Source organism: Takifugu rubripes, chromosome 4, assembly GCF_901000725.2.
Source record: "Takifugu rubripes chromosome 4, fTakRub1.2, whole genome shotgun sequence".
NCBI lineage: Eukaryota > Metazoa > Chordata > Actinopteri > Tetraodontiformes > Tetraodontidae > Takifugu > Takifugu rubripes.
In genome coordinates this window covers 5,074,205-5,099,977 of record NC_042288.1, presented here as the reverse complement: position 1 = coordinate 5,099,977, position 25,773 = coordinate 5,074,205, and the positions used below count along the sequence as shown (strand labels likewise).

Genomic DNA, 25,773 nt, shown 5'->3' with positions numbered 1-25,773 from the left:
CTGTTCACTTTATTTTCTAAATTAATTGCGAATTTAGTTACATTGTCAGATAGAAGAAGGGAAACATTAAAAGACAGCAAGTACAATGAGGTTCTTTATTGTGGCATCATTTTAAATGTCAAAGCATTTTTTTTTCTGATTATGAATTAGAAAAAGATGCCGCTTTTTCGACATATCTAAATGTCACATTCCTTTATTAAGAGAATGATTGTACACTTTGCGCTCTTCTCCATCGCGCCCCTGAGTGTCTTGAATGAAGGTGGAGGATACTTTCCTGTTACAGGGTGTGCCACCTGCCGGTGCGTCACGGCCGCTCTGGCCAATCCCGACGCGTCGAGCCTCCGTCCGCCCATGGATCCAGCCGAGCTCATCGCGTCACCGTCCAAACTCCAGCTCGGAGAGCAGAAATTAGCGAGCCTCCGCGTCTGTGGACCGTCAGAGCTTCAGATGAGTCCTCACCAGACCGGTGCGTTGCCAAACGCGGACGCGCCACAAGTTCGACGGGAATGCCAGTTTGCACCTTCATCCCTCCGTCGCCCTATGAAGTAAAATAGGTAGGTTGAGAAAAGACAGTCAAATTAAAGTTTGGAATATATCTTGGTCACAGTAAAGTCTTTTTTTAGTGCGCTCCAAAACAGTCCGGAGCTGTTGTCATTGCTGCTGTCGGTTTTCCTTGGGAGAACGCAACGCGGATGGGTCGCAGACAGACGCGCGCGTTTTCCCCTCGAATGCACTTTATTCTAGACATTTTCCCAGTGAAAGTTAGATGTGCTGGTGCATGTCTGTTTGGCAAATGCTGCGGTGGAACTGAGCTGCTGCGCTGCCCGGTTCAGCATCATTGCCCACCCTGACCCTCCTGCGCGCACCTCCTCAACACGCAGCCTTCCTCCTTAGATGAAGATTCTCTGGAAAGCAGGGAGGCGGGTCGGCTCACCTTTACTTTTAACACTTTTAAAAGGTGTCGGACTGAGGTGTAATCCCTCCAACCCTGGTGGCGCTGTCATCCCCGCTGCGCTGCTGTGGATCGACAGGAAATGAATGGTGTCCTTAGATGGAAAGTGAAAAGCTTTCATGAATTGGGGTAACTGTTTATTTGTGATGCCCTTAGAAGGTAACGTGTAGGAATGTTTCCCTCCTAGTGACACTGTGCAGGATAATGAGAAAGAGCAGAGGGAATGGCATCTGTGCCATGGAGCAAATGTTTCCTTTTAGACTGCAGCTGCATTAACTCATCACAGAAGCTGGAGAGTGTGAGTTTGACAATACAGTAGCCGAGCATGAATTACAAACTATTCCAGCGTGGCTACAGCCATGCATGGTTCAACACTTTAATATGCTGAATAGAGCCACACATCCAGCATGTTTCTATGTCATGCAGCTTTCAGGAACAGTGTGGTCAGGTTCGGAGTAAGGACAGTGAAGAAAAGACCTGTTACAACTCTGCTAGAGGTGAGGCAGGAACTTGTTGGATCAGACAAGGAGAACTTAAGCAGCACTGGGAGAGCTTGATGTATAGTTTGACATGCTGTCAACATTGTTGGAGTGGTGTTTCTGCAGTTGTTGGCTCCTGATGGAGGAGTGTTGGATGGGGAACGGATGGAGGATGCTGCGGCATCGATTGCTGTTGTGACTCACAAATGGCCTGTAAGTGGAGGCTGGGGCACAGTGGCCTCACTTACTGCAGGATGTAAATGTCTCTGTGCTGCACCTCCAGCTTCACTTGACCCACATGCTGGCATGATGATCATCTGAAGAATGTGTGTTTTGTTCCATCTTGCGTTGTGCACGTGTGACCACAGCTTTAGTCCAGTCTAACTGCTCCCTGATATGCTTTTGGAAACATTTGTGAGTGGAAGGTGATCTTCTTCCTGCAGAGGAGGTGACATATTTTCCACCAGCGTCATGCTGCCAATTAGAAAAGCTCCACATTGTGTTTCAGTGCTATTTTGATAACAAAGCCAGCTGCACCCATCACTTAACCCAGCTTTTCTGCAAAATTTCAATCATTGCAGCCTCACTACACCACTGCTTCAGTGCTGGTTTTATGCACATCCTGGACCATCCAGCACAGACTACTGTAACATCCCTGCAGCCTCATACCTGTGTGGCTGAGGTCGGTTGCAGAAAGGAACCAAACCAAATCTGCAGTTTGGTGGGACTGGAGCTGCTGTACAAATGAGCTACAACCATCAAACTGACTGGTAGCACGGGGATAATTTTAGCCACAGGAGACAGTGAAGGGTACATTACTGGAGTCAGCTGGCCAAACAGACGGACTAACTCCCTCCATTGGGTTTCATTAGAGCACATCTTGATGTTAAAGCCTGTTTAATCCACTTCCACAGCCGTGCAGACCATGACAGAGTAAAGCAGAACATCTATCTTTAGACTGTTCTCCAGACCAGCCTCATTATTTAAGGTTTGTCTTTCTGGATGCAGAACCGTACTGATCTCTGATGGGAATGGCTGAACTTGAATAAACTGGGTGGCTCCAGGGTGGCCTTCCACTGGCTCACATGCTCTGGGTTAGCCCTTTGCATGTATTGCATGTATACACTGCATATTGATAGAACCTCCTAAGCTTCACCTTAAAAGCCCACATATTTGAACAGGACATCTCAGAGAAGCTTTGCTTGTAATCATGTGCACTGCATGTGTATTTTTTTGTGTCGTGGTTATATTGCCTGCAATAATGACACCATGTCAACGCCATTGAGGTTTTTATAGTCAACACAGCGCACTTGGAACTGACACTCCGTACTCATTGGCTCACTTGACTAATTGTCCAAAGCTTGGGTGGACCTGCCTGTTATTGGTAGCAATAAGGTGCTGACCACGGGTGCCGTTAGCTACGCCGTAGGCTGTTTACTTTGGGATATTGTGCCTGTTGAGCACACATGCGAGTCCAGATAATGCAAAGTGAGTTATAGCTCCAAGGTCATGCAGTGGGCAGGAGAGGACAGGTGATTTATGGAGGTGAGGCTGAGGTCATCAGTGTTATAGACTTGAGTTGTGGAGGTCTGCTCGGTACACAGACCCTCTGCTGGGCAACTTTGAATCTGTTAGCTGTCGGGCTAAAGGTTACATTCTGAATCCAGTCAGACCAGCATGTCCACACACAGGTTGCAACTGCTCTCTTTGATGAGGTATTCCTCTTTTTTTATTTTATCTCCTCCAGCTTTCTCTTTTCCCACCTGAATCTTATTTCCATTCTTTCTCAAACTGCCTCTGTCGGGTGTTACTGGTGCTCCGTTTCCAACTGTCTTGCTGTCTTTATATCTCCCTCTGAAAGCTGACTTTAGGGACAGATGTCAGTAAATGGATCAATAATACATAGACCAAAAGATTATTTCTGTGAAATATCGCCTAAAACACAATCTTCCGTCACAGTTGGGGCCACCACCTGATGTCCTGAATATGTAACTTGATTCTGGAGCAAATATAAGAGTGATGGATGTTTGGATCATCCTCCATCAAACATTTCTAATATTTCTCTGTTCCCAGTTAATGTTGCTGTCATCAATGGCTTTATTATTATAGTTTATAGTTTATTCTTCCCACTTCTTATTTTTCCAGGCAGTACTGAAAAACAGTAATGATGAAAATGTGAATAAAAATAACTTAAACACTCTGCACAGGGACATGGAAATCTGTGCAAAATCAATCACCTTAAGTTTAAAAAAGTTTAAAAGACAAAGTTCTTTTTATTGGATCAACATTTGAGGAAAATGTCAGCTTCCTTGCGAGTCTCTGTATTAACAACTGGCAGTTTGCACATAGCAAAGTGTGCTGTTCTACGTGCGTGTGAGGGCACAAATGATGCTAAACAATCATTCGAACATGAAGAATAAATAAATATTCTGCTAAGCATGTTGTACAGTTGCACACATGATTCTATTTTCTGCCACACGTTCTGGGTGCTGCTGAGTGTGTCTGAGCATCACTGGTGCAAACACACACTCATCTCTTCTGGTCCTGTAGCTGGACACGCTTTAAATCTCGGACCGTGCGGTGCAGCTGGCCTCAGCAGGGACATGGATACAGTCATTTTGCAATCTGCCTTTTCTAGGTTTTTGCCAGTCTGATTCCTTTTCTATCCAGCTTCCATAAGCAGGCAGCAGCAAATGTGGGACAAAACTAAAAGCTGGTCACTCACGGCTCCCGTGTTGGATCTCGTTCCTCTTCTCCTGGGGTAGTCCAGCTGTTCTGGTTACTGGGACTTGACTGCCATGCTCATTGAAAAGCTGGACTGTCCACTCTGGGGCAGAGCTTTTATTGCTAATTTATAATGAATGTCTAGATAACATCAGCAATGGAGCTGAAGGAAACAGGGATTTGTAATGTTTTTATCTGTTGTAGTTTGCAGTTTTTAAAAAGCCTTTAATAAGCTGCAGTCCCTGTTGGTGCCACCGGGCTCCACACTGGATTTTTCGAAAGGGTTCTGCATTTAATGTTGATCTATGTTTGTTTCCTGGCTTAAAAGCTTTAAGTACAGCACATTTGGGGGGAGAAATACAGCAGACTTTTAAATGGGAATATTGAAAATGTCAACTGCTGTAAACACTAAAGCAGAATAAGGAGGGGTTTTATTAAATTTACGGTATACATCTCAAGTGTTTCTGATATTCATTTTGCACATGAGAACCCTCACATGTTGGATATCTTTGAACTGAAAGGGGAAATGCGGTACAGATGAGTGATCTCACAGACAAACAGTCTGGCACACACGCTCATTGTTTATAGCAGCCGAGCTCTCAGCTCTGGATAACTGAGAGCGGCGACTGAATTCCTCATATTGACTAGATGCCACAGACGTGTGGGTGCAACTGCCCGTGAAGGTATTAATGATTGGATCAATCTGCTGACATCTGGGCAGGAAAACTGTCATTCCTGTGTTTATGAAATGATGAGCGCTGCTCCCGACGACATTTGTGCAGATTCTAAGTCTTTCCCTGTAACTGCTGGACGCTCCCTCCAACCCACCATCTAATTTCACCTCTCAGACAGCTCAGGCGCATTTGTCTGATTAGCAGGAGGGTTCATTTTTGGTGTTTCAGTGGCTGCTGTATCACATTTTCCTAATGTCACACCAAGAACCCGATAATCTCAAAGTAAACGCAAGTGTGGCCCAATCACAGCAGCTTGCGGCCAGATTCTGCCATGTGATTTTCTTTCCAAAAAACCTCTCAAGCAAAAATCAACTCAAAATAATCATCTTATGCAGGTACTAAAAATCCCACATTTACACATGGTAAGGAGTGCAGCTGAAGTATTTAACATCATTTTTGTTGTTTGGTGGCGATGACTATATGCTCCAAACAGAATATGCTAATGTGTCTGTATCTGAATTACAGGCTGTAGGTTCGCAGCCTGTATTTCTTCCTCTCAGAAGAGGATAAAAGGCTAGGCAAATGAGTAGCTCCTCCCCTAAATACCTGTAAAATTGTAAAGTTACTATACATCTTACTATACATAAGTTTTCTTTTTATTCTGCATATATTACAGGAGCCGAATCCCAGAATATACATGATGCTGGCTGCTAACGAGCACTCACGCAGCTACCAGTGGCAGACTGGTGCTGCAGATTCCTGATTCAACCTTAAATTGGTTCCTTCTGACCCCTACAATATATGTCGGAATTGGTCTCCAGTTTTGGTCCACTTCATGTGACATGGGATTAAAACTGCTGGTGGTGTTTGGGTAACATGTTTCCATCCTGCAAAGGTACCAGTTGTTTTTCAGGCTCTATCTTGATAAATGAGCTGAGGGTTGAGTTCTCTCAAAAGGCATTCATGCATCTAAAATGTTTCTTTGGTTCTGCTAATAAACGGGTCAAGAAAAGGGTAAAAGTGTGCAGCTGTGCAGAAGCTCCTCTAGTGTGACCACATAAACATGAAGAAAATCAACAAACACTTTAGTTGCAGGTTGTTTTTTTTAGACAAAGGAGCGACTATTAGAGGGGATTATTAGAGTGTTATTCTGCTACAACATGTACGGCGACGTGACGAGAGGACCTGAGGATTTCCTGTAGAAAATGAAAGTGATTCTTAGACGAGTCATGTTGAAACAACAAGTGATTTCCCTGACCAACAGATCCATCCAGAGAAAAGCTTGTAATTATCTGAAGGATCTGAGTTTGAAGCTGTATATATACAGTATATATATATCCCCCCCCCCCCCCCCCCCCCCATTTTATTCTGAGCACAATAGTTGGAAGAGTGACGAGCTCACCGTTTACTACCATCAGTTCAACTAGCGCCTGTCTCTGAAACTTCAGGCCCCTTTTCTCTGTTTGACTGACATTTCACAGAGAGAACTTCAGGCATTGGAGAGAGCCCCCTGGCTAAACTCTGCTCAGGAAATCTAATCCAGGCTGACAAGAGCCGCAGCAGCCGGCCCGAAGAGTCAAATCCACAGCTGACATTTACATGAGTCTGGAGCTACAAAGACGTAGATGTGGATGCCAATTTGCTGTCTTGTCACTTGTGTTTCTGAAAACAGTGTTTAATTTTCACCGTTTTAACGCACACGGACTGGTCCTATTAGACACGTTGAAGGTCAACGGAGAATTAGGCAAGCGGAATACAGATATGCAACCATCCTCGGGGAATTTAAAGTGTTGCATGAAAGTAGAAAGCAAACAGTCTGATTACACGTCAGAGAGTCGAGTCAGTCAATCAAATGGAGCGCTACCACTTTCTCTTTGTCATGTTGAGGTACAGCCTCATAAAACCCTCATTTATTTTTATAACCCTCCTTTAAATTTCACATTTGTTGATGTTGAGTCATTTAACAGACAGGGGCAAACAATGATTATCGATCTGATGGAGGCAAGAGGGCAGATTTCTTTATTTTCTATGTGACAGCGATGCTAGAAAATAAAGCCATAAAAATTCACTGAGTGAAGCTTAAATAACTGTCAGTGGGACTTTTCCTGAGCTCAAACCTTGCTCCTGGTCCACATTAGTGTAATGGGAGCTCATTCGTGTGGAGTCGAAGACACAGAGAGAGACGGATGTGAAGGCAAACGCCGGCAGACTTTGTGTCTAAGACGGATGACTTCTCATAACAGCTTTCAGTTATTCTGAGAGCAGAAGTAAGGGCTACAGATGTGCTGGTGGCACAGAAACCTCCTCACTGATGAAGCTTCTCTTGGCTCCTCTTCATCCGTCACACCAGTCTCTGTCTCCTAACACCAGGGCTGAAATCAAGGCTGTATCAGGTGTCTTTCATCTGCCAACCAGCAGCCTTATAATCACAGTTTTAAACTGGACTGAAAGTTTTGCCTATGAAGTTTTTTGGTCCCTGGAGAAAACTAGACTGAAAAAATTTATATTTTCCATTTGACTCCTTCATGGTTTGTGCAGAGCACCAGGCTCAGATCTAATGGGACAGCTGCTTGAAGGAAAAACTGCTCTCTGGTTTCTTGGGTTTGTTTTCAGTTCAGCCGATTCAGAGGTATTGCACAAATGAAGCGATACGCTAGAGGAACAAATAGCCGGAGTACATTAACTTTAGCAGCGTCTCGGGGATAAAACACAGACCAGAAGCAGGGGGAGATGGATGGAAGAGCATGGCACAACTCCATACAAATGTGTTTTGCTGGGTTACACTGTTAAAAAAAAGAAAAAAGAAAAAGTGTTTATTAGCTTAGTACCCTCTGTGTTATTTTGAAATGTAATCATAACCCAAACTGGGCATATTTATTGCATATACAGGATAGGCGACGTGCTGGAGTTACTGGAGCTTCTTATTTATCAATATTTAGATAGTCAAATATATGACATAAACCTGCAAGAACTATTGTTAAATCAGCCTGAGTGAATGCCTACATTCCTGGAAAACTGCTTCATTTAAATATCTCAGTGATGTCCTTGTTTTTTAAGAAATAGTAAAAGATGATGTCACGCTCCCGCTTTTTTCCTGCAATCAAACCTGTTTGAACCTCAAGCTGCTCGAAGCAGCTTCCTGCTTCTGAGGCAGCCCAGAAGAGACCAACAGGATGGGACAGATTTTGCATGCTAGATGGCGCCAGAACTTTCACCAATCCATGTCCGCTCACAGCATCTTACCGCCTGTTTCTGCTTGGATGATGTTGCATTTTTCCATGAGTTTAATATTGCTGCAGTGATGAGCTGTCTGGCTGTTGTCGTCATTAAAATATCTTCCCTGTCCCTTCTCATTTTTATACCTCTGAATCCTAACAAGCCTCATTAAAACGCTGCAGCCTATTTGTTCTCCTACAAATCCACGCCTGTATGTCGCAGCTGAGAGGCTAAAACATCAGTAGCATCAAGTCAAACAGATTTGATAGCCTGTAATAAGCTTATTGTTCTGTGAGGTTTCTTTCCCACAGCAGCCATGAGACTATTATCTGGATTGCTGCTGTCAGTTTATATGTATTTGGGCTTTGCTCTGCAATCAGGAGACCTGAGTGTTTATAAATGCTCATATTCAGATTCCTCAGGGTGTGCAGACCATACCACACGCTGTTGACCCCTGACCTCTGCTGATGTGTTTACACATGAAAGCAAATCGGTGAGTGGTTTCTGGGAAGATAATTCCATCATTGAAGGGCCTCAAACAATGTTTTGCTTTTTGTGTTTTATTGTAGGTAGCGGTTCCAGCGTTAGCCATAGTCGACATTTCTGCAGATTTAACCTGCTAGTGGCTGTAATTTAAAACTAAATGTAGAGACGCCACCATGTTTGAGATAGTTCTGTGCATGTTAGCACTCAAGAGATGTTGAAATGGTGTCCTCTTCTTGTGAATACTGTCGCTGTGGCCACACAGGTCAGTGAGCTGAGCCTGTTATCTGCTCACACTCACTGGTTCCCACAATCATATTTCATTAAGCAGGTCAGATTCTGTGGATGACCCTCAGCAAACTCTTGAAGTTTCCTCTTTGTTCCTTTGTCTTTGCCGTCCGTGTTTGTTTAACCACTCTTGCTTTATCCAGATTAGTCTCACTAAGGCTCTTTAAATTAATCTCATTAAAACTCTTTTGGGCTGAAATGTGGAGGGGCAGCGCAAGTTTGTAGTCATTTATTGTGCCTAAGCTGCCATCATTACATCAGTCACATCCTGCCTAATCCCTTACTGCTGAGAACCACCAGGGAGAGGGCTGACCTCCTGACCTCTGTGCTCTTTCTCTATTAGTCATACATATACACTATCACTGTTTGTGTGAGTGTGTGTGTGTGTGTGTGTGTGTGTGTACACATATACATAAACACACACCTCAGGATCTGAGAGGCCCTAATAAGCTAAACATCACCAGTAGAACTGGTGAAACCAAACCTCATCCCTTGTTAATGGCTAATTTATTTGTGCTCGGTTTTGGCTGCAGGTTTTTACAGCACTTTGGTGGCCATATATCATAATCAGGATGTGACAGTGGTTATTTACATTGTTCTTAATCCAACATTTTGGTTGATTTTCATTTCCATGTTTGGGTTTCCCTGCACTATTCTTAGTTAATCACTTTATTGCTGAATCTATGTATCCTAATTACTGGTGGCTTGGTAGGGTTGGATTAAGGGTTTAGGATCTTGTCTCAAGTGGTAACAACAATAAGGGCAAAATAGTGAGTTGGGCAATAGCTCTATATGAAATTCCTCTCATATGTTTTGACTCTTTTGTCTGAAGCAGACCCCCCTCTGGTTCCCCCCAGCTGATTATGCGTGAGAGCTTCTGAAGGGTGAAATGAGAAACCTGTCATAGATGCTTAAAACCCAGTTGTATTCTAATCAGGTTATCTCATCAGAAAAGCATCATCAGGTGCATCAGTGGATTAGATCATTTCAGTCTGGCACATTATGCTGATTCAGGCTCTACTGGGCTGTAACCTTCCCTCTTATAGGAACCAGACCAACGCGACAGCACCAGTTCTGCATCATTTCAGAATGGGACGCAGCAGAATGATGCTTTAACAAACTGGGACCTGCTGATTGACCCCCACAGAGAATCAGATAAGGAACTCTATCTGAGTTTTAAAAGTGACTGCTGCTACACAACCAGCTGCACCTCCTGCTCATTCTGGCTTTTTGATTGATCCTTTAAAAAGCAGGCACACTTCTTATTGATTAGCATTTACTGAGCCCCCCACTTCCATGCTGCCATTAGGGGAGCAGTGAATGGCTGGGAATGTACAGTTGTGTTCCTGTTCCCTGAAGCCATCATTCAGGAACGTGACATGACAGGGGCTCGACCTAACACGAGTCTTGTCTAAATAGCGAGGCTGTTCGATCTGCGCTGTGCTCTCATCCATCAGGTTGACACATGCATGCATGCTTCACTGCATCCATGAGACATCCAGTCATCCGTTCTTCGATATTTAACCTGCATGCTCTGAATAATCACATCCATTTTCATCTTAATGCCTCGCAGAATCAAAGACTTAGTATCTCCTCGTGGGGGGGCGGACTTCACTGCTGTTTGGTGACCCTTTCTGGCAGGGTCTTAAACAGGTTGCTGAAATGCTGCTGGCGCGTTTGAACTTTCGGTTCAGCGGCAGGTAAATTCTGAAACAAGCAGGCAGCACATGCACTAAGTGTATTCTGCACTTTTCTCTGCATTAAAACCCCCGAACAAGCAGGAATATTTTTGACACCAAGCATCAAAGTTTCATGATGCCCTCAGCGGCACTCTCACATTTTTATATCTCTCTGAACATATGCAGGAATGTAAGAGCTGGAACGACAGGCCCGAATTAAAAGAAAATGGAAAATTCATTTAGCAGGAAGCTGCAGACTGGGCTGGCAATATTTCACATGTATAATGAATGACTGGGAATGTGGAAATCATGGGTTTTGGATTTCTGCAGACGTTCTTTTTAAAGATGTGTGTATCTGGTTTTTGCTTCAACCTGCTTCCTGTCTCCTCAGAGTTGAAGGCTGAGTTTTGTAACTTGTTGAGTTTTGTTTTTTGGAGAGATGGAACAGTCGACATCACTGAACGCGTGTAAATCCATTTTGCTCCATCACTGACTGTTTGCTTACACTGAGCATAATGAATCATTAATTCGTTGCTGTCACTTGCAGCCCACAGTTAGTCACAGCAGAATTAACTCCTGATCGAGCTGAGCTGAGAAGGAACAAAGGAGAGCAGCAGCGCTGAGCCTCCTGTTTGTTTCAGTCCACATGACAAACCACAGATCCACTGAACGTGTTGACAGGGTAGATGTGTTTCTTACGGCGTGGTCACGGTGCGCTCTCTGATGCATTTGTTTGGATTGTGTCTTGCATTTTTATACCGGTAATTTAAATGCCGCTCATTATTCCATGGCCCCCATTCATGTGTTGCAGGAGGTACTTTCGGACTTTGAACAGATTAATTTTATTTTTGCAGTGACATAATAAAACCTGTGAAGCTAAATATCCACCTGACAGTCAATAACTACTCTTAATTAAGACGTTCCTTTTTCGCCACACTGAAAAAAGTCACCAAGTGAATCCAATTATTGACAATGTTTTATTCAGTACAGATTTTTAGAGCTCAGATGGAAGAAGTTAACTGAACACAATTTTTTATCTCCATCTCCTCACAATTCATGTTGAAAGTCATCTGGGATTGTCCCAAATCTGTAAAGTCTCTTGTTTTCTGCCTCCCACATTTTTAAAGGTGAAGTCGACATTTAACAAGGCAGCAGGTAGGCGGGTTCTCTCCAGCCAGATCCTCGACTTGAGCCTCCATTACCTGCAGGGCTCACTTTCTAAAGCCTCGCTCATCATCCACCTGCTGCTGCTGCTGTTGTTGCTGCCTGGCTTTTTTGTCCCCTGCTGTGATGGAGCCTCAGCTCGTCTAATTGATAATAAGCCTTCAGCTGTCACATCTGCGGTTCTCCACAGCCTTTCGCCATTTTAACCACCTAACATGCCGGATAATGTTTCTGGCTGATCAAAATTTGCTTTAAGGAAGCCCTGAAGACTCTCTGTTGCCTTTAACAAGGCCAAGTGATGAAGGCCACATCCCTCCATGCTTGTTCATTTGTCAGTGCTGCTGCAGTGAAGAGCCCCCAGTTTGTTCCCGCTGTGTGTGACTTGCTGTTTGTGCAGCATTAAAAGGTCAAACTGGACAAATAACTTGTGAAAAGGTAAACAAATAGCCCAAAGATGTTGTTTCCCATGAAATCAGAAGGCGAGCTTTCCCTTTGAGATGATTATCTGGAACTAAAAGACACTTCTCAGCACCATGCGAGTCCACTTGCAGCCTTCACTTATAAAAAAGCACCCTGGGAGTTTCACTTGTGTGAGAAATGTGATCTTTGTCTTGTTTGTTTCTTTAGTAGTGTCCCCAGCTATAGAACGACTTTACTGTGTACAGGAAGTATTTCATGGCTGTCATCTTGCAGATGAAAATGAATATTCATTTGTTGATTCTGGCAGCAAGTTGGTGCAGTTCAATTCTTTAGTGAGGTCTTTTTCTGCTATTGTAATCTGCCCTCAGTTCTCCTCTTGTGTTTCGGCGGCTGCTCAGCTAATCGAAATCAAGGCGTTTGCAGGTCGGTGCTCTCACACTGCTGATGACTGATGGCAGGAGAGAAATGAAAGGACTAATGTAAAGAGTCATGCCCTGCTCTGTCCCCCCACACCTCTACAGCATCTCCCACCTGTAAAAGGTGGGAGATGCTCCTCTCCTCTCCTCTCCTCTCCTCTCCTCTCCTCTCCTCTCCTCTCCTCTCCTCTCCTCTCCTCTCCCCTCCCAGGGGCTGAAAACATCCTGCATGGTTTTGGCTGACTGAACATGCAGATGAGCACTTTGAGCTTCTGGGATTCTGACTTCTTTTCAGATGCTTTGTTGTGATGATGATGATGATGATGATGACAATAATAATTGCAGCAATTGGTGCTATGGAATTTCCCAGTGTGTTGCAAAGATACACACCATTTATCAGGCAAACAGCCACTAATTGTCCATTAAAAACCAATATGAACCACTAACACGAGCAACAATAAAAAGCTTATTTGTACACCAGCTGGGACAGCTTGGAAACAGTCGTTTATTTGCTGCTGATTCATGGAGCAGTTGTAGATTTATCTTTCCTCTGATTAATCCCATGTTGAAGGGAGCATATTCCAGATTAAACAGCTGTTTTTTTAAGTCACATTCCTGCATTGTTGCTTCCCTTTGATGCAAGTTTTACCGTTTGCTCCCGTTCTGCTGTCCATACCTCACGCTTCCTCTACACTCACCATGACTCTAATTGAGGTTTTGGACAGTCGACCTGCTCTCAAATGCTGGGCGGGAGATAAAAGGTGTTTTGCACCACAGCTTCAAAGGGGACTGCTCCATACACACCTTCACTCTGTTCCACTTGCACATTTACCACAACTCTGAGATCAAATGAACATCTGAGGTCAGTGCAGCTCAGGAGGGTTAATGACGTGCAGAACACCAGCTGCATTTTAATTCACACCCTGAACACAAAACTTCCAGTCTCATCCCTCCGCTGGCTACTTTTCAGCGTGCAAACGAGCTGCTCCTGAGGGCAGTTTGGTGAAGCCTCGCTTGGATCTGGTTTCAAAGATCAGTAGGCCACTAATGGTTCCCCTAAATTTACAGTATCATTTCCTCTAGAGCATTTAAAGTTATTCCCTTGTTGTCTAATCACACAAATATTTGTGTGCCCTCTTTGGACAGTGTGATTGTTCGGCTCTGTCACGTCTTCTGGAGTAAAACACATCTCCACATGGCGTGAGTTTTTAGCATGCTGCTTTAAAAGAGATTGATATGAAGCTTTCATATCTGAACATGAGTGTCACAATCCTCAGGCCTCAGCTTGCTCTGATGAGACCAAGATTTGTATCTGCATGACTTTTCAGAGGAGCTCATATCAGTAAGTGTTTTTCTGTAGGCAACTTTTCTGTATTTCTAGTAGGAGCGGCAAACACTAACCAAACCTCCAAAAGCAGACACACACACACACACGGGACCTAGTAGATGTGACCAGACTTTACTGAAAATGTGGCAGCAGAATCCCACAAATAACTAAAATTAGAAAAACTCTTCATCAGAGCAGGCTGGGCAGCATGGACAGGCATATGAATGGATGATCACAGAGGGTTGAACAACAAATTGGCAAAGGTGGACATGTGGACCAGTCTTTTACAACAGGAGGCAGGTGTAGATGATTATCTGGAGATGAGTTGCAGGTGTGTAGATCACACGATGGGCGCGAACCAGGAAGCAGCCCCGGCCAGTCAGGAAACAGTCAGACAAGGGAAACACAGACAAGGAACATAAGGGGAGGGGTAGAGGGAAAACATTAAGGAAAACTCCTAACAATTTCAGAGCATCAAGGCCCAGTTTGATCTTCAGACTCTGAACCTGGCCATTCACCTGGTGGTGAAAGGACGACTCAATTCTTTTTGCTTTATCTGTGGATGACGGCAGGTTTTTGGAGCATTCAGACTTTATTTCTGCGACTGAGAAAATAGTCTTTGCTATTTGGCACAAAGTCAAGGTCTTTCAGTCTTCCCCCAGTGTCTCATTTGTTGGAAAGCCTGCAGTAGAAATCACAGTGAGCAACAGGACTACACGATACTTCCAAAGGCGGTCACTCAAGATCACATTCAAGCGTTTCTGTTTAAATATTTAACAGAGTGACACTGATTTTGTTCATAGGTTTGAGATGTGGGCATGTTCTTGAAGACTAAATAAGTCCTCAATTGTAGATGGATTAATCTGAGGGCAACTTTTCTTTTTCTGAACTAATCTGTTTTAAAAGGCATTTCACAGCTCATGTTATCTGGTAGTTATTTTAGGATTTCTTCTCATCCTTGCTCCTTATCCCTTTCCTTTATAGCCTCGTGGGCTTTATAGTTGTCGTTTCTCGTCCATCTGTTTCCCAGTCAATTTGGCCTCATTTCCTTCCAGTCGGCCCACCTTCGCCAGTTTATTCAGGTTTATTCATGAAAGCATCACATGTTGAGATCTTCAGCTTCTGGCAAACTCACAAAAGCAACCCTGGACACTCACATCACAGACAGTTTAGCCCCAAAGCCAAAGCATTTGTTTTAACTCCAAGCTGCCATTAATGCAGGCGCTCCAATATTTATGGCTCCGCAATTTTACTCAAATACTAAACAAGCACATTAACATTCACATTTCTGTTAAAGATAGCATAGATAGATAGTCTGTGTGTGAATGTGTATGAGTGGGTGTGCGTGCATTTGTGTGAGTGTGCACTAGAGGTTAATGCAGGGTCTTAATATGCATCTGAACAGTACTGTAGTGCAATTCAACAAATCCTAAAGGCTATTTTAATGCCATGATATGCACACAATGCAGAGTTGTGGTGTCTGACAGCTGCACATGAAGGAGCTGCTCTTATCAGCGGGAGCAGATGGAGAGTGTCCGACTGAGAGGCTCTGCCTGACTCCAAGTATGTCACAGCTAAGGATGACCTTGGCTGAATCTCCTCTGCCGTTCAGCCACAGAGAACAAACACTTTGTGTCCTTTTCCATCTCCGTACGTCTCAGGCATCTGTCAGTGCCCTCACTCCTACATTCCTTTGTGCAGTTACAGCTGGAGATGATGTCCGCTCCTCCACAGTATCACAACTCAACAGTAGTAAAACAATTACCACAAGGGTTTCCAAAATGCTACTTTTAAAAGTATTTATTTTAAATGTGATTTGGATTCAGCTTTATTTTGGTTGAGCTTTTACAGAATTTGCGATCTGTATGACAGCAGTATTTGACTACGAGAAATTTCTGAAGACATTAATCATGTTTTTTAGAGTGTGTTGTCGTTGTTCTCACTTTACTCCCATGGGAGGATAAATAATCACTGAAAGGTGACAAGTCAGGGATTTTTTTCCAATAAAGCAGATTTATAGCAGAGTCGAGAGGTTTTATGGGAGAGAAACATGGGAATCTGTGCGAAAGTGCCAGATTAGCAGGATTCAATCTGTGTAATCCAGCCTCATATTATAGTTGCCGCCACTGTGATATATGCGTAGTCCTGCATGGACAATCCCTGAAACATCCTTCTCCAAATATTTTTTCAAGATGGATTATTAGCATTTTGAACAAACATTTCCCCTTTTTAGTCTAAACTGAGATTTGCAGGAGTCTTTCACCATACCAACACACTCAGAACACCCTAAATTTAATGCCTGCTTCTGTTAGCAATACTGCTTTAGGTAACGTCTCTTAAGTCTGTGTTGGTATTTTCTTTTTTTCCACTATTAAAGACACAAATATTAAATCACAAATGTTCTGGCCTGGTTTTTACAGAGGAAACAGGCTGTTGAAAAACAATTGGAACCCCAACATGTAAAGACACTTTTGGAGGGGTCGCCATAGCAACAAACTCAGGCAGTTCTGCTTCTAATGCACATCATTTGCAGCGTTGGGCAATTTGCTGCAGTGATAATGAGCCCGGATGGTGGCGATAACGGGAACTGGAACTGAACTTAAACATTAGTTTCTGTTTGGATCAAATTCTGAGGTTCAGAAAATCCTCTGACAGGGACTAAAAACTGATGCTCTTCTCTGGAGAATGGTTGTGAACATCTCAGGACAAACAGATTTTGTTTATTTGCAGCTGAGCAGAATCTCTGGGAGCCGTTACTGCTCCATAACTCTGCTTATTTTCGGTGGCATGCTCTTTCTTTAGCAGTTGTTTGTTATGAGCTCTCTTAGTTCCTCTCTTAGTTCTGCTTCCTGAGTACGTGGCTACATTCAGATACAGTATGTGCAGCAGGAGTTGCTACTAGACCAGGCCCATATAAGGCCTGAACACTTGTGGAGACATGAAGACATGCCATTCTTTGCTTTGACGGATATTATCCTGTTTGGGGTGGGGGACGCTTCACCACATGTGTGATTAAAACATATCACATGAATTAAGTGTGTAGGATTATTTCTCTGAGGCGAGTGTGGACATGAACTGTACACTTGACTTCAGAGCCACAGCAGACATTTTTCTGAAGAGAAACATGAATCACGATGTCATGTGGTGCTAGACAGTAATCAGTGTGCTATAAGTTCTGCTACCTAATTTGGTAAGATGATCATTACCTGGGTTTTTTGTCCTGCTTTCCCTCTGCCCTTCTGCCCTTTTGTCTGCACCCCAGACACCAGGATCCAGCCAGAGAAGGGTCATCACACAACTTCTCAGTAGAAAACATGGACCCCAAAAGGCACTCTGCAGAAAGGTGACCTCCAGACACTCCACCCCCAAAACATTTGGTGAGTCAAAGATGATATCTTATGAAATGTATTATTGTAGTTATTACTGTTGTTATTACTATTCTGGACATGTGCAACAAGTAAATATACCAAATTTGTAATAGGCCACATTCACCCGTGTGCATGAGGTCACCAGCCTTCCAACATGTTTGTGTTTCACACATTTGGAGGGTGAAGTTCATTCAGTCATCTTAGTGACTGCTTGGTTCTGTGTATGTTGCCCAACAGAAAAAAGGTCAATGGTCCAAATCTGTTTGAGTCTTCTTCTTATCTATCTATACATCTATATATAAATCTATACATCCCTCTGAGTCTTTGTTTAAGACTTAGTTGAATTAAACTTAAACATCTTTATTCTGCAGTTGTGACACTAAATCCAGCTGTGCATAAAAGTAGCTTCTGTGTTCTGCTGATTTAATTCTGGCTGCTCGGTTTTTGTTGAACTGAGGAATAAGACAGATCATGTCACCCTGCTTCTTAGCGGCATTAATCCTATTTATTTATTTATTTATTTATTCTTGCAGACATTTAAAAATAACTCCAAGGACAGGAGAGAAGAGCTTTTGTCAATGAAATGTCTACAGATCACTTAAAGAGAAATTCACATGTTGGTGAATTACATTCCAGCAGCATGTTTCCAGAAGCAAAGGCTCTCCATGTAGGGCAGAAGTTCTCAGTAATTAGCAATGGAAATAAGTATTAATGAGGATAGTCATAGTCTGAAAACAGCAGCTGTCAACAGAGCAGCTTCTCCTCTGCTCAAAAATCAAGTACCTCTTTCAATCTTCAACTTCAAGACTTTTACTATTATTATCATGAGGTTTAAATTAAATTCTAGCACCAATTCAGTTTTTCTTTTAGACTCTCCTGATGTAAATTGGTGTATGTAAAGCCGTCAGCATCCAGCTTGTTGGTCTTTCTTCTTGTTTCTCGGAGTCAGATTTTAAACTCGTGCTCTGTTTTTGGTTTTTCATCCATCAAGGCCAAAGTGATCTTTTAATGGCCTTTAATCTGCTGGTGGTGTCCCCTGTGGACTGTTTAACATTTTAACTGTCCATCTTACTCTGTGTGTGTGTGTGTGTGTGTGTGTGTTTGTTTGTGTTTGTGGGTGTGTGTGTGTGTGTGTGTGTGTGTGTGTGTGTGTGTTTGTTTGTGTTTGTGGGTGTGTGTGTGTGTGTGTGTGTGTGTGTGTGTGTGTGTGTGTGTGTGTGGGTGTGTGTGTGTGTGTGTGATCCTCTGATTGGTGCATGGCGCGCTTCATCCTGAGTTTCCCTTCTTAAATTTGTAGACGGTGTAAAATTTAATAGTTGTCCAAAATAGTTGTCTTTTTGTCCTCAAGCTGGACATATGTCACATGACTTCAGCACGGACGGAGGTTTTAGGCTCTTTTTGGTTAGCGTGTTTGATGGGCGGCTCCAAAATCTGTTACTGTTTGGGGAGAAAGAGGACAGATGAATCTGACTGTATCTAACATATCTGGAGGGCCAACCAGGAAATGAGGCTTCATGCAGGGTCCTTAATCATAGGTGGGACTTCCTGTCACTGGGGGAAGGTGGGGGGGATTGTTGGGTTTACACACATTAGACATGATCATGTCTGAATGACCAGAAAAGTGCGAGGAGCTGAGTGACACCTGTTTTGGCCTGTTGTAGGACACCTTCAAGGGCAGGCCACAAAGTCAGCATTGGGATTTAACTTTGTGTCATTGGGTCAGCTTGTGAACTGGAGAGTAGGATACATTTCACCACAGCTGTGGACTGCTGCAAGTAAATGTTCTGACTGTAATAATCATTCGAACTTGTAGTTACGATCTATTTATGTGAAATAAAATAGCCACGAGCTAACCCATAGCAAACACAGATTGGTATTTACGGTTCTTACTGGCAGCCATTGTTTTCCAGTAAATTCTTTACTGTTGTTTATACATGGCAGATATTCAGTGGACAGTGTTGAAGTTGACACAAACATGAGAAGTGAGATGGAGAGTTTATTTAGGTGGGAGATGAATCCTCAGCAGACTCGCAGATGTGACGTTGTTGCATTTATGGGTCAGAATTCTGTCTAATCCAAACGTGTCCCTTCTGCTCAGGTTTGCTCAGGATGACGTACAAATGACATGACTCTTATTTCATTTATTTTTGGGGTTTGTGGTAACACTAATTTGGTTCTGCTGCTGTTTGGAACAACCCTCATTCCCATCCTGCCTCATCCTCTTCTTGCTCTCACTTGCTTCTGTCCCTCCGCTGACCCCAGAGCAGCAAACTCTCTTTACCTTTCTTTTCCTGTCATGGTTGAAAACCACAGACTGATTATGAGTAACATTTGCACTCATTTAAAAAAAACTAATTTTAAAAAGAAACAATGATCAGTAATTCATACACTTCTTCCCTTTATCAGTGAGATTATCTTGTGAGATCATCATCGGGATTTAATCTGTGATCTTCACCTGCTCAGTGATCTCCATCATTTATTGCAACACAGCGCTGCTCTAAATCTTTGTCTAAGACCCATTAATGTTGAAATTCCAGCAACACCAACTGAAACCAGTGACAAGCTTTATTTGTATTCCCTCCCCATTTCGTCCTCCCAACCACAGCTTTCACTTGTTTTATGGTGCCCTCCCCCTGCAGAAGCCCAGTCCCTTCCCTGCTGCAGACAGTAGATGCATCCCTCCCGCTTCTCTCCTCCAGCATTAATACAGTTTGTTGTTTCAGGTATTGTCTCATGCAGCTCCTTGCTCATTCAGCAGAGACTTAACTGCAGATGTGGAAGTGGTGAAAGAGTCTCATGTTGGAAACATTTTTCACCATCATCTCTTCACCTAGATGCTCCAGGAATTCTGATTGATCCTCTCATCACTTTTCTGTCGGGAATTGTCTCAAATTATCATTTTTACAGCACTCACCTCAAATGCCAAATCCAGATGTGTTCCAGCTGAAAGATGGTAAACATGCAGTCACCAGGTTTTCTCTATTAGGCAAAAATGTCCCAGAGTGTGTTCACATAGAGCACTCTAAATTGGACAACCATGGGTGTGGTCAGAGTCTGACATTCAAGACGTTTTTTTGTGCTGTTTTCTTGGAAGAGGTCAGATTTCTGATTGATTTATTGTCCTGGGTTTGTATCATTTAGAAGATGCAGCTTTCTGCTTTGCAGATTAATCATCTTGTGCACTAATATATTCTTTGACCACATCTGACAGGTCTGTATCATCTGTTTTATTGACATGTCTTTCAAAGATCAACCCAAACATGGGCGGGGTCTTCTCTTTAACCGATAGTTCTGAGCCGGCTGTATTTTTGGCCCTTCCTGTTTTCTCCGGTGGGACATGCTGCAGTATTTAATTTACTTCACTCTGAGGTCCGTCACACAGTTTCAGCATTTCTTATCTCAAAATTCAGTTCTGTGGTAATTTTGTGTCTGCCATGTTCTGTCTCCTTAACCCTTTCTGTAGCGATCCCCAGCACTCACACTCTAGCTGCTCATCTTCTTCCCTTTTGCCCTCCCCTCATGCTTTTCCTTCATGCCATCCATTATAGGATGGGGTTGTGTAATCTGCTTCTGTGAGGTGTAATTCACACATTCTGTGCACGTGTGATAAGAAATAACTGCCCAGAGAACCAGAACACAGCTGTCCTGAGTTGGGCTGAACCTACAAGAACTATGGGCTGCACATCCACATCGAAAAGAGGGAATTTTGCAAAATCCGACTCTTTCTGACCCGTTTGCTGTGATGGTAACATTTAATCTACACTTACAGCTTAATTTGGAATCAAATTTCTCTTTTAGGAGCTGACTTGTGTGAAGATCTGAGTTGATGATTCTGGCTTTAATTAGTATAGCCTGTTTTAGTGATGTCAGCAATTCTTTACAGGCTATGCTAATCTGTGCCAGAATCAGCAATGCAATTGGGACACACTTGTTTCCTCACCATGAACCTTTAAGGATTTAGATTTGTTTTCCATCTTCTCTTGTGTATTTTAACTCTTGTGTATGATTATGTAACAACCACTAACCATTTTTTATTCATATAGCTGAAAGTTGTGTTGTGTAATTACACTTTTGTGTGTGCTGCATTCAGATGGCCTTTGTAGAAGAAGGCTGCTGGGCAGCAGCACAGTGGGTGTAAATGTCAAAGAGCCTGTCAAAATCTCATCTTTTCTAGTTTCTGACTTCACCTTTTGGTGTTTCAGAGGATAAATCACTGGTGGGGACTGACAGTAGAGCTGTAGCTGCTGTCGTGTTGTTGGCATATTTTCAATTAACCCACCGTGTCAGAGGTGTCAATCCTGTGGAAATTCAATTTAATAACATGCTATCCTTTTAACGGAAGCATTTTCTCTGCAGGTGCTGCTTTGACAAGTGATGATAAATCATGATGCACATTTAATGTGCTTGAATAGCAAATTAATACGATTCCATTTTTCGAAGAAGATCAAAGGTTTCATCATATCAGAATAAAAGTTTTAAATGAAAAGATGGTGATCAGAAAGTTGTGAATGAATGGACATTGATGTGTGTAGCTGCAGCAGTTTTCTGACCTCATTAACATGGTTCCACCTTACATCTACTGCCAGCCATCACAGAATCAATCACACATCCCATTATATTCCCCTAACTGCTGCTAATGAGTATTACATCATTGAAGAATAATTACTATTTTAACATAAATTAGAAAGGGGCACTTTAGTGTGAGAAAGCCTTGCTTTTGTCAGACTTTGCTGCCACGGGGGTAGAACACAGTGATGGTGACACCCAGGTGAGCTGCCTGTGAAACAGCTCTGAGGGGCTGACATTCTCATCTGGCCCCTGATTGGCAGGAGAGCAAATGGCAGCAGCATCTGGAGGCATTTGGATCTGACCCTCATGAAAAACACACAGGGACATGCAGGGGGGCATACACACACACACACACACACACACACACACACACACACACACACACACACACACACACACACACACACTCACCAAGTACGACTGGCCTTGGTCTAACTAACCTTTTGTCAGGCTCTAAGCAGGAATGTGTAGGTTTGGTAAAGGAGGAAAAATACTTTTATTAACGTGATCACTCGCAGACTTCCTCCAGAACAACATCGGAAGGTTTTCTTCTGCTCACTGTGGTTTGTTCTGTTGATGGTCAACAGCTATTAATTTGCATATTTAAGGTGGCATTCATCCTTTCCTGCAGTATTCACATCCAGTTGTAATCCATCCTACATTCCACTTGATGGAAAAGCAAAGACTGCATCAGCAGCTCCGCACGTCTCTCCAGGATCCATATCAACCTTCACCAAATTAAGTTAATGCTCTCCCTCAGTCTGGCTTTTATTCCAGTCTGTCGTTTCTTCATCATCTCATCAATGGCGAGGTTTTGGATGCTAAAAATGCAGCGCTTAGATTTGTTTGCTTTCTTACTCATATTCTCTTCTGTCTCTGCTACAGATGGAACAGTTTGTAAATGTATGATTAAAGTGATATTAGGCACTTTCCTCCTGAGTGTGTTAGCAGTGGTCAGTAACCCCTTTTAAAGGTGCAGAAAACAGCCCAGCCCGAGCAGCAGTGAGAGACTCTGAACTAAATAAAGTGCAGGGCCTCCTCCGGTCACCTCTGCACTATATTACACTCCAGAACAACAGGATCTTCCATTTAGCAAAGTAATTTGACTCATTACCTCCCTCCAAACTGTATGCATGGAATGCGTTACGCCTGAGCAGCCGTGGGCATTAATCCGCCTTTATTAATGAGCTTCCTGCTCCGTGTTGTTGCCTATAGAGTCGAGTATCCGGGTCTCTTTGTCCAGACATTGTTAAGGTGTTACATAAAGAGTATTTCTATCGTTTACATCATAACCCACAGGGAAAAAAAGCTGGAGCAGGAATTCTGTGTCCACTTGATATCTGCAGTCGGTCCCAGTTTATTAAAGGTCTCTGTTACAACAGATGGAGCTGATTTTAAATACTGGCTCGAGATATGAGTTAAATATTAAATGTATTTATATATTCAGCATTTTGAAAGTCTTCTGTTATAAATGGGCATAATTTCCATTTAATTTTCTTTGTAGTTGTATTTATAACAAGAATTTTCTCTTTAAGGAGACAAGAGGGGAAAGAACAGAAGAACCTTTGACTGTTAATTGATCCATGTGCACATGGACTGGATGATAATAAGTATTGTCCACTTTAGATGAAACCAACAGTAAAACTGGAGAGCATGTTCTATATCTTAGTTATTTAACGGTAGTTCAAATCTACAATGCTTATGAGAGATGTTGTTATAATTACTATATAAGTAGCTCTAAGTCCTTTCCTTTACCAGTTATTTCATTGAGAGTTTACCCTCTAAATAACTGCCCCTGTCTGTAAAACAGGGAAGCAGCAGCCTGGGCGGTGAGCAGATGTTTGTCCAGGTTCAGATAATACAACTTTAATGCATTGTTCTATTCTTCTGGCTGCACCGTCTGCCCCGTCCATCATGGGAACCCACTGCCAGTGTGACTGGTGTGCTAAAATAATGCTCACAGGGAGCCATTTCCTCAGTCAATGATTGCAGCTGCTTTTTGATTGGAATTTATTCTTATATTGTACTAATTCTGCGTGCCTCTCTGTGCGTTAACACATTATTTGAGCCATCCTCCTCAAGTGGATGGCTCTTCTCTTTTCACTCCACTGGTAGATGTGTGAATATTCATGATCACGTCAGTTTATCGTGGCAATTGGGTGGGAAATAATTTTTACAATTGGGTTTGTCTCATTTAGGAGAAGCCTGATGATTTACACTGAAAGTGGGGATTTAAATAGAAGGGTATGTTATTTCTTCCCAGACTGAAGTCAGCAGGAGCACGCCTTTGACGCATGCCTTTGACACCTCACAATGTCCCTCCATTGTTTCTGTGATGAATGTTCAGTACAAATGTCTTCCTGCACCACTTGCTGTCTTCTTTGTCTTGCTTATAGATGGGTTTGGCAGAGAAATATTGCACTGGTCAGGATCTAACACAGGAGGATTTAACCCAGCAGAAGGCAGATGTAGGGCCCTTTTAAAGTGCTTCACTTGTATTCTAAAGTGAGGTCTGGCTTCGTTGGGAAATAAAGAAAGCCTTTTATCCGTATGGAGCTAACTAACTGTCTATGTTGATACTGTGTGTGTGATTCTGGTGTAGTCAAACTGTTTAGAAACGTATCAGCTGTCCACTGAAGGAAACATGCCTGATAAGTTATTAGTGATTATTGGGGAAGTCTGTAACAGAGAGAATAAACCCTGAGGCCATTCTTATGCATCAGAATTGCTCTTACTCATAATCTTTACAGTTTGTCTGATGTTTAGGGGTTTTTTTTCTGTATCTCTGAATTCCTGCCATGAAACATTTGGTGGACTTGAAAAGTCTTTAAACCATTGTTGAGAGCTGAGTGTATTGGCCAGAGAATAAATGTGTCTGCTCTCTGCTGAGATTCTCTGATGCACCATCCTTCTTTATTTGAACATCTTTTCCTTTGTTGCCATGCCATGGTGGTATAGCTCACCAGCAAGTCTTGTAAAGTTAAGTTTACCTTTATAACACTGGTAACAGGAACATCTTCCTCCATCTAATCAATGTAATGCTAATGAAACATGGAGGACTAAATGGTTCATTGATTTTTGTCTTGATTTTCTGTCACATCTAGTAGTTTGTTTTTGCAGTTGCCCCCCCTCCCCATTCTTCCTTTTGCTGCAGCCTCCATCTCCACACCAGGAGACCCAATAAAGCCTGAAAATCACTTATGGCCAGCAATGAATAGTGTCTGTCTGAATGAACGGCTGCTGCGGACAGAAAGGAAACGCTCAGAGAATTAATTCTGCTCTGATCCAAATCCCGATGGCGCGTGTGGTCATTGACAGCGAACCCCCTTGCTGACACAGTCTTAATGGCTTCACCAGGACAACATAATGCAAAAGCCAATACCTCCAGGGCAGAAGCTAAACCATGCTGATGAATTTGTCCTTGTGGCTCTGCTGCAGAGGAATGATAACAGATGAGGAGGTGCCGTTGCTGCATAAAGCTGCCTGTTGTTTATCGGAACTACATTTCAGCCGTCCCATCACTGTCAGAGGTATCAGACTGGGTGTGATGGACCAAAGCTCTGCGATCATAATGTCCAAAGAGAGTAGAATAAGCATCCAGGAAGAGAAGCAGACCTGCTTTTGTTGAAAAAGGCTGGAGCGAAGTAAGAATAGCTGCAAAATGTACAACATTTAAAGATGATCTGTGGACGATTTGTCCATCTGTCTTGAAGACTGTGTGAAACAAGTTCAGTCCCAACAAAATTCTGGACCAGTCCACTGATCATCTGTGGTCTGAGCAGAGCTAATCCTCATGGAAGCTTCACTTTCAGAAGACTGACACAGTGATGATCAGCTCCCTTATAAATATGGCTGCAGGGGACATATGTGTTTGGACACGTCTGTAGTCTCCACAGCGAAGCGCACAACACTGTCTTCTGTTTGGGTGGCCAATACCTGGCGTTCCTCCCACATGACTCAGGCCAGTCATGTTTCATAACAAGCCGAGGGGTTCTACCGCCATAAACCAGATCT

The 25,773-nt window shown here is 43.0% G+C and overlaps 1 protein-coding gene across 4 annotated transcripts in view; it reads left to right on the top strand.

Annotated features, from left to right (window-relative positions):
- Positions 1-386: 386 nt before the first annotated feature.
- Positions 387-25,773, top strand: part of chrm3a (cholinergic receptor, muscarinic 3a) — a 43,539-nt gene continuing 18,152 nt past the window's right edge. For 2 of the 4 annotated variants that reach the window (XM_011602957.2, XM_029834763.1), the window contains exons 1-2: positions 387-554; positions 17,085-17,199. The gene's annotated coding sequence lies outside the window, so the exon portion shown is untranslated. The remainder of the gene's footprint in view (positions 555-17,084; positions 17,200-25,773) is intronic. The other 2 variants (XM_003963731.3, XM_011602958.2) reach the window with 1 other exon arrangement.